The 10000-nt window shown below is 42.9% G+C and overlaps 1 long non-coding RNA gene across 1 annotated transcript in view; it reads right to left on the reverse strand.

The window, feature by feature from the left end:
* Positions 1-7311: 7311 nt before the first annotated feature.
* The window catches only part of LOC108275921 (uncharacterized), a 4854-nt gene continuing 2165 nt past the window's right edge, over positions 7312-10000 (reverse strand). Inside the window, exons 1-2 of the long non-coding RNA XR_001814790.3 lie at positions 8558-10000; positions 7312-8403 (exon numbers count right to left, since the gene is read on the reverse strand). The exon at positions 8558-10000 is cut by the window's right edge and continues 2165 nt beyond it. This is a non-coding gene — a long non-coding RNA (uncharacterized LOC108275921). The remainder of the gene's footprint in view (positions 8404-8557) is intronic.

A 10000-nucleotide genomic window follows, 5' to 3' on the forward strand; every position in this document is an offset into this window, starting at 1 on the left:
ACGAGCGACGTGTGATGACGTGTGGCATTAACGACAACTTTGACTTTTCTGCTGTTACAAGATGAAGGCGTTTGAGGAAATCTCGAGATGTTGCTTGTAACCTTAATTCTGTCCATAATACAAAGACGTAGAAAAACATCATTCATCAGATCATAATGACCGTCAAAACACGTAAGCCATCAAAATGAGCAGGTTTCCCACAAAAGCAGTCGTCGCTTCTTTGTATACTAGAAAGCCCGTATGAAAAAGTTTTTCTCTCCACCGGCAAGTCGGATACACCACACAGCCCTACAGTCTGTACTGCACGGAAACACGGAAGCGTACAGTGAGAGACTAGAGGCAGAAACCCGCCTCTACTTCTGTTTGAGAAGAGGTGGAAACGGTGCGCCTGAACGGCCACTCATGTTTGATCGGCGGTTGTAAGATGACACTTTCCAGTGTGTGCGCCACGGAAATGTGAGCAGCGACTGACTTGTGAACAGGTGGAGAAATACATGGACGTTTCTCACAGAGGGGTTGGGACGATGCGAGTGTATATGCGCACCGTCTCTACGTCTCTTCCAACGCGTTCATCTGGCTAGAGCAGAAGAGTCGGAGTTACCAATCCTCCAACTATTCAGACGTCGCTCCTGGTTCGCAAGGCATCTTTCTCAACCGAATCTAATGTTAGAAAGACAATAATACGACACCGACCTTGAAGGGCCAATAGCACTCTAAATTCCTGACTGTTTAGGTATTCGGTTGAACGCAGGTAAGTTTTACAACCATCAATAAGATATGGGTCGCGTTCAGGCGCACCGTTTCCACCTCTTCTCAAACAGTACAGAGGCGGGGTTTCTGCCTGTGGTCATAACGCTGTATGTACCCGAGGGAGAACACCAACGTCAGAAAGGCAATACTTCAGCACCGCCATTTGGAAAGCGCACATTTAATGCCATCGTTCAGAAGCGGACAGTCCTTCACTGCTGCTGGAAAACGTCGACGTCGGACAGCGAATAGTTCCACACCGCCGTCGAAAGGCGACTGATTTTCTCTCTTTTTGATGGTTTCCGAATTTTTCGACATCGCCATTTGGAAAGATAGTACCGTGGTTGGAAAATGGGCCGAAGCCTGTCGGAATTAGCAGATGATTTTATTCCGTTAAATTATTTATATTCCATTTTTTCCTATTGTTCGTTACATTAAGTAAGCTATCCTGTCGCATGTGAGAAAAATCATAAACAGCCGTATTAATATAATTATATTGTTATTTATTATAGATTTTTTCATTGTCTTTTTGTACATGTTTTTGGTGAAATATTGTGTACAAATATTGCACATATTTCATGGGAAATATGCCTGTGTATATTGTCTAATGTCTGAGTTCGTTATGTGACACTAACATAATAAAATTAAATAAAATAAAACAGTGGAAAACTGAGTCATGAACATAAAGGCCCGATGCTGCCGTGGAACAACGATTTGTCCAACCCCGGCGTCGAAAGGCGAAGGATAACCGTGTCAGAGTTCTAGACAAATATTTATTCTTCTTAATAAAGTCCCTTACATTAAAATGTGTTTATAATTTATTTAATGTGGCTATTAATAAAGTTTTTTAAATATCAGAATTCGATATTATTTATTATGAAATATTAAGCTGTTTTTAATAGCAGGCTTTGTATCTATGTTTTGTTTTTCTCCAATGTCTTTGTTACAGTATGAGGAAGCGCACAGATAAATGAGCTTAACTAAACCGAGTAAACCTGATTCTCCAGCTCTGCATGAGTCACTCCTGTGTGTGTGTGTGTGTGTGTGTGTGTGTGTGTGTGTGCGTGTGTGTGTGTGTGTGGTGTGTGTGTGTTGCGGTGGATGGCGGCCCGAGTGAGCGGCTATGTGAGAGTTTGACTTGCTGGCACGGTGTGTGTAACACGGTGTGTGTGTGTGTGTGTGTGTGTGTGTGTGTGTGTGTGTGTGTGTGTGTGTGTGTGTGTTGCGGTGGATGGCGGCCCGAGTGAGCGGCTATGTGAGAGTTTGACTTGCTGGCACGGTGTGTGTAACACGGTGTGTGTGTGTGTGTGTGTGTGTGTGTGTGTGTTACACCGGTCGAAGCGCTGTGTGGAGTCGGAGACGGCCCTTTGTGGGTGGAGCATAGAAAAAGTGCTGGGGGTTTTTTCGCGGATTTTTTCCACGAGATGGAACATCCGAGATGTTTACACAGAATGCTACACATACAAAGAGTTACTCCCTCACACAACAAACGTTATGAATCCGAGACGTTTACACGTTTAAAAGTTTCGACCGGTGTCACACACCGTGCCGGAGAGTCAAACTCTCAAACTCGCTCAACACGCCACGCTCACTCCTCCGCCAGATTCGCGCAGAGAGAGAGAGAGAGAGAGAGAGAGAGAGAGAGAGAGAGAGAGAGAGAGAGAGAGAGAGAGAGAGAGAGAGAGAGAGAGAGAGACCAGCCCCCGGCCTCGGAGAGGGAGGTTCCTGAGTTACACTGCACAGCGTTTGACTCGTTGACTGCCACCGCGTCGGCCAAAGCGCAAGAAGAAAGCAGCTTCGAGGACCAACAAAGCCAGGCCTAGCATCGGCGAACTCATATCCGTCCGTCCACGAGTAACATATCCGTCCGTACACGAGTAACATATCCGTCCGTCCACGAGCGACGTGTGATGAGGTTTGGAATTAACGTCAACTTCGACTTTTCTGCTGTTACAAGATGAAGGCGTTTGAGGAAATCTCGAGACGTTGCTTGTAACCTTAATTCTGTCCATAATACAAAGACGTAGAAAAACATCCTTCATCAGATCATAATGACCGTCAAAACACGTAAGCCATCAAAATGAGCAGGTTTCCCACAAAAGCAGTCGTCGCTTCTTTGTATACTAGAAAGCCCGTATGAAAAAGTTTTTCTCTCCACCGGCAAGTCGGATACACCACACAGCCCTACAGTCTGTACTGCACGGAAACACGGAAGCGTACAGTGAGAGACTAGAGGCAGAAACCCGACTCTACTTCTGTTTGAGAAGAGGTGGAAACGGTGCGCCTGAACGGCCACTCATGTTTGATCGGCGGTTGTAAGATGACACTTTCCAGTGTGTGCGCCACGGAAATGTGAGCAGCGACTGACTTGTGAACAGGTGGAGAAATACATGGACGTTTCTCACAGAGGGGTTGGGACGATGCGAGTGTATATGCGCACCGTCTCTACGTCTCTTCCAACGCGTTCATCTGGCTAGAGCAGAAGAGTCGGAGTTACCAATCCTCCAACTATTCAGACGTCGCTCCTGGTTCGCAAGGCATCTTTCTCAACCGAATCTAATGTTAGAAAGACAATAATACGACACCGACCTTGAAGGGCCAATAGCACTCTAAATTCCTGAATGTTTAGGTATTCGGTTGAACGCAGGTAAGTTTTACAACCGTCAGTAAGATATGGGTCGCGTTCAGGCGCACCGTTTCCACCTCTTCTCAAACAGTACAGAGGCGGGGTTTCTGCAACGTCTTTGTTACCGTATGAGGACGCGCACTGGTAAATTAGCATTCAGCGTGCTTCAACCTGAGTCACCAGCTCTGCATGAACCAGTTGCTGCACGTTTCCGGAGTACAGACTGTGGTGTGTGTGTGTGTGTGTGTGTATGTGTGTGTGTGTGTGTGTGTGTGAGAGAGAGAGAGAGAGAGAGAGAGAGAGAGAGAGAGAGAGAGAGAATTTCCGGAATCGCCTCTAAAGACATCAGTACACCGCCATAGGGAAAACAACAGTCTACACCTCCACAAGGAAGTAAAAAATTTGGACCTCGTCGTCGATAAGCGAACGAGAAATCATCAGAACGGCAATGGACTTTTTAATTCATTTTCTCTGATGCCACTTATACCTCTGCATATATTTGGAGCTTCTTGTAGCCTATACAAACTAGCGCGACGGAATTTAAAACCAAGCTTCATTCATGTGACTGCTGTTTGTTTCGACTGCTGTCCATACACCTGTGCTGGATTTGTCGGTCATGGTGGACTGCGTCTTTGTATTATGGCCCGAGTTCAGACTACAAGCAGTGTCTCATCTTGTGACGGCAGAAGAGTCGAAGTTGCTGCTGAATTTGCACACAATCATAAGTCGCTTCTCGCTATGAGGATGTGGACGGCACGTCGCGCAGCGGTGACTTTTTAGTTGATTTTTTTTATTAGTGGCAGGTTTAGTGCAGCTCATATGCTTATGGTATTTTCAGGTGAGAAACTTTGGAGGATATTAATTTCAGTCGGTGGAGGATGATGTGACAGACCGCTCAACGCCGACTTCAGTAACTCGCAGATCAAGTAAACCACCGCTAGCACAATCCTTAGTTCTGGCGGTGGTTTACTTGATCTGCGGGTAACTGCAGTAACTCCTCCCAGTAGCATTTCTCCTCCTCATACCATTGACTTGAATAGAATTTCCGAAACTCAATGGGAGGGGCGGAGAAAATGAAACCCAAATGAGAGCTTTAAAAATGAGAGCACTACAGGGTTTTACTGCCTGTTCTCTAGTGGACAGTGCACTGTCAACATCTCCCAATCACTATCTTGAAAACAAAGACGAAGCTGTACGAGATAACCAGCGACGCTGGAAAATCACAACGGATCTGCAAGAGAAATGGAAGAGCGGAAAGAGAAACGATAACAGACCGGCTCAGAAAAATCGGAGGGGAAAGAGAAACAGTAACAGACCGGCTCTGAAAAATTGGAGCGGAAAGAGAAACGGTAACAGACCGGCTCTGAAAAATCGGAGCGGAAAGAGAAACGGTAACAGACCGGCTCAGAAAAATCGGAGGGGAAAGAGAAACGGTAACAGACCGGCTCTGAAAAATCGGAGCGGAAAGAGAAACGGTCAGCTGGATAGTTGCTGGAAACGACATCGAAATGGCTGCAACTCAAACCATCTGTGATGGTAAACTGAATCTTCAGTGTTCTTTAATTGAGTAGATTAGACCCCTGAGTAATGATGGCATAGGATCAGATAATGAATCAATTTATTTAGATTCTTTTGCGGTTTTGAAAAGATTTATGTGTTCAACAAATTGAATGAACAATTATCTAATAATTTATGTTGTTCATGTCTCCTTGACCCAGGTGTATGCACTGCAGCACTCAGCTGTCTGTCTGCGATCTGCCAGATGTTCACTACCGTCTGTGCATGTGGAGGTGTGTCTTCCTCTAATTAATATGAATAATAATAACTTTATTATCACCAATATTATTAATAATCAATAATACTCGTTAATAATACAGCTTGATTCATACTCATTTTTAATAATAATAATAATAATAATAATAATAATAATAATAATAATAATAATAACTAATAGTTCAACCATGATTAATTATTATTAATAATAATGTCATTGTTAATAAAAATCAGTTATTATTATCTATAAATAATAATAATAATAATAATAATAATAATAATAATAATAATAATAATAATTAGTTGGGTAATTAATTACACGACTATTAATTAATTTGTTTTATAATCAAACAATATTAATTTAAGTACTTAATAAAAGAATAACCAATACATTGATCAGTAAATCGTAATTAATAATAAGTAACAATTATTTGATAATGATTCATCATTAATTAATAAATTATTAACTAACCAAGTAGTAGTGCACAATTCAATCAATTATAAAACCATATAATGTATTTGGTTAATTAATTTCCTTAATTAATCAATTAATTTATTTGTGCTTTTGTAATTTATTTACATTTAAGTATATGGTAATTAAGTTAATTTGTTTAATGAATTAACAATATGAATTAGCACAATTCGTATAATGAATATATTCATGTAAATATATTTTATCATTTTTTAAACATATTCTTCACAATTCTTGGCTCTAGAAGAGAGTCATGATGGCGATGCAGTGACAGAGGGCTCAGCAGAGTCAGAAGAAGGTCTGTTGATTTACATTTGATATTACATTTGAGTAATTTTGTTGTAGTAATTATACGCATGGATATGCAGTATTGTCAAATGAAGTTCTTTATATCAATTTTTTTAACTAAAATGTCTTATTAAAAGTCCAGTTTCTCTGTTTCTAGGTGTTAAACTCTCAGTGGAGGAGACTGAACCAGCAGGGACCCAAAGCTCAGTGCATCCCTTCTTCTCCACACAGCCATGAAAGACATCATCTGTTATAACAGGAAATGAGAAAAATCATATCTCCCAAGTCCAGTAGGATACAATGGACTACTTGCACAAACTCTTCTACATATATGACCACCACCATCACCACCACTGTCATCAAAACCACCACCATCACCACCACCATCATCAAAACCACCACCACCATCACCACCATCATCAAAACCACCACCACCATCACCACCATCATCACCATCACTACCATCACCACCATCATCACCATAAACACCATAACCACCACCATCACCACCACCACCACTATCATCACCATCACCACCACCACCATCACCATCACCACCACAAAATCACTGGGAAGCTTTCCGTGAAGATTAAAGCTGATGCTGCAATGAGAAACACTGCAGTGCTCATGATATTTCTTCAGTTCTCATTGAAAATATTCGTTTTTAAACACTTTGTGGTGGACACTCATTTTGATCACATTACAAAGGAAAATAAGCAGTACTGACAAATGTAAACAATGATACCAGAGACACAACATATTTTTGTGCTTGTAATTGTATATATTTTCTGTCAAGTGTATATCTAGTTTTTTTTTAAGATGTTAAATTAAATAAAAATATATTTATAGACTTTCCCAGTGGTCCTTGTTTTTTTTTTGTCCATGTTTAGTGTGCTACTGCTCACTTATCAGTCATACATTTTATATGAGTGAAGGTGGCCTTCTTCCCTCAATTCTTAAACATAATTGAACTGTTTATACCAGCTACAGCCTGCAAAGCTTTGCTTTGATTGACTTTAGTATAGCCAATATCTGTATACTGTATCTATTATTCTGTAATCTTCAATCTATAAGTTCATATATGGTGAGAAATATCCAGTGAGCAACGGGTCTGTCGGCAGAAACACTTATTATCCAGCTAATCAAGTCGCACCATTCAGATCGTGATATGGTCAAGCGCTTCAGTTAATGTTCACATCAGGTCATGGGATTTTCAAACACAATATTCTGACAGTTCACATCAGGGGCGGACTGGGACCAAAAAGTGGTCCTGGACTTTCTGGCCCAGCGCAGCCCACCACACCCGGCCCACAGCACACCACATCATAACACACCGGCTTATTGATGGTAAGACCAATTTTTAACACCAGTTACTAGTATAAAAATATAACACAATGCACAAGCATTAAAGCTATTTAAACATATTTATTTGAAGTAACACTGAACAGATATCAAATCATATTTGTAAAATAGGCAAACAGAAACAGAAGAACAGTGTGACAAAGAACATTTATAATATAAAATAATCCAAACAGGATCTGGGTGCAGCGTAGGAGACCTGTACTACTCAGCTGCATACAACTCCTGAATCAGGACTGAAAGGTCATCTTTAACACTGAACATGAATCCACATGTGAATGGCAGACTGTCATCATATGACATTAAACTCATCTATGATCATGTCTACATAGTTCAGGGTTTCTCTTGGGAGCAGGTCAGCAGAGCTTTAGAATTGAATGAGGAGGAGAAGAGCCCAAAAGACAGACCACTTTCCTTAACCACAAAAATGAAAAACCCCACACTAATGAAAAGCATAGCCAATTACAGATTATTGACCATTGAAAAAGATTGTTTATTGATCATACTGACAAAATCCAAAAACAGTGGATGGTTCAAACGAGGACTAACCACAGACCGGACCTGGTTTTGTCCCCAGAAAGTGATCATGATCAGCACCAGTGGATGTTTGTGAAAGATCCCATGACACACCTCAACTTCACCCTCTCTACCTTATCCAATGTATCAGGCAGGGGAGATGTTAAGGGGGAGAGACAGCAAAAGGTGGCAGGTGGTTCACTGCCAATTGGATGGCCTCGTTTATTGTTGCTGGTTGACGATGTTTAACCCAATCGGAAGTCCCTTCTGGAAGCTGTTTCATGAACTGCTCTATTACCAGAAGCTCCACGATCCTTCGAGGGTCACAATCCTCAGCAAGCAACCACTTTTGACAGTTCACCTGGAGCTGCTGAGCAAATGCAAAAGGATTGTCAAATTCACTGAGGGTCAAGGAGCGAAACCTCTGGCGATGTTGCTCCGACCCCTGCAAGACGGCTTTCTTGCGATATGGTTCCAGTTGCTGCATTAAGCTCTGCAGCATCTGTTGGTGATTTGCCAGTGCTTGTATCAGGGCCTCCTGACTCTCCATCTCAGTGAGGTGGGAATGCTCCATTGTTGTGTCTTGTTCCTCAATCTCAGACTTTCTTACCACTGTAGCACTCTGTGGGTAAAGAGATAGAGAGAAAGATGCAGAGTTTTTAAATTAAACTTCCTGAGCTTTTAACCCAGTTTGTGCAAACATAAAAACATAAATGCCAACTTAAATTAGTATTTCAGTAGTAACTACAACGTCACTAAACTGGTGGTCCATTTACCTATTGTTTTGGAGAGGAAATTCTGGTGGAAGATTCACCGAAGCCGAAATGATTGAAGTAAATCAAGGCACCTCGCTAGTAGAATCCCGACGGGTGCTTTCTTCGGCAGTGTCGAAGTATTTTGCTTCCAGCGTCGTTGTCACTTTCCAGGTCCGACAGTTCACCAGTCCTTCAGCAGGGTACTGAGCACCAGAGAAAAGAGACGACACTTATGTAGTCTTCCGCGGAAAAAATCCGCGGAAAAAAACCGCGCAGTTCTTCTGTGCTCCACCCACAAATGACCGCCTCCGACTCCACACAGCGCTTCGACCGGTGTCACACACCGTGCCGGAGAGTCAAACTCTCAAACTCGCTCAACACGCCACGCTCACTCCTCCGCCAGATTCGCAGAGAGAGAGAGAGAGAGAGAGAGAGAGAGAGAGAGAGAGAGAGAGAGAGAGAGAGAGAGAGAGAGAGAGAGAGAGAGAGAGAGAGACCAGCCCCCGGCCTCGGGGAGGGAGGTTCCTGAGTTACACTGCACAGCGTTTGACTCGTTAGTTCTATGTATAGCTCCTAGAGAGATGGCAGATGTCGCTCCCGCACCTGCCACCGCGTCGGCCAAAGCGCAAGAACAAAGCAGCTTCGAGGACCAACAAAGCCAGGCCTAGCATCGGCGAACTCATATCCGTCCGTACACGAGTAACATATCCGTCCGTCCACGAGCGACGTGTGATGACGTGTGGCATTAACGACAACTTTGACTTTTCTGCTGTTACAAGATGAAGGCGTTTGAGGAAATCTCGAGATGTTGCTTGTAACCTTAATTCTGTCCATAATACAAAGACGTAGAAAAACATCATTCATCAGATCATAATGACCGTCAAAACACGTAAGCCATCAAAATGAGCAGGTTTCCCACAAAAGCAGTCGTCGCTTCTTTGTATACTAGAAAGCCCGTATGAAAAAGTTTTTCTCTCCACCGGCAAGTCGGATACACCACACAGCCCTACAGTCTGTACTGCACGGAAACACGGAAGCGTACAGTGAGAGACTAGAGGCAGAAACCCGCCTCTACTTCTGTTTGAGAAGAGGTGGAAACGGTGCGCCTGAACGGCCACTCATGTTTGATCGGCGGTTGTAAGATGACACTTTCCAGTGTGTGCGCCACGGAAATGTGAGCAGCGACTGACTTGTGAACAGGTGGAGAAATACATGGACGTTTCTCACAGAGGGGTTGGGACGATGCGAGTGTATATGCGCACCGTCTCTACGTCTCTTCCAACGCGTTCATCTGGCTAGAGCAGAAGAGTCGGAGTTACCAATCCTCCAACTATTCAGACGTCGCTCCTGGTTCGCAAGGCATCTTTCTCAACCGAATCTAATGTTAGAAAGACAATAATACGACACCGACCTTGAAGGGCCAATAGCACTCTAAATTCCTGACTGTTTAGGTATTCGGTTGAA

The sequence above is a fragment of the Ictalurus punctatus genome, chromosome 15 (genome assembly GCF_001660625.3).
Source record: "Ictalurus punctatus breed USDA103 chromosome 15, Coco_2.0, whole genome shotgun sequence".
NCBI lineage: Eukaryota > Metazoa > Chordata > Actinopteri > Siluriformes > Ictaluridae > Ictalurus > Ictalurus punctatus.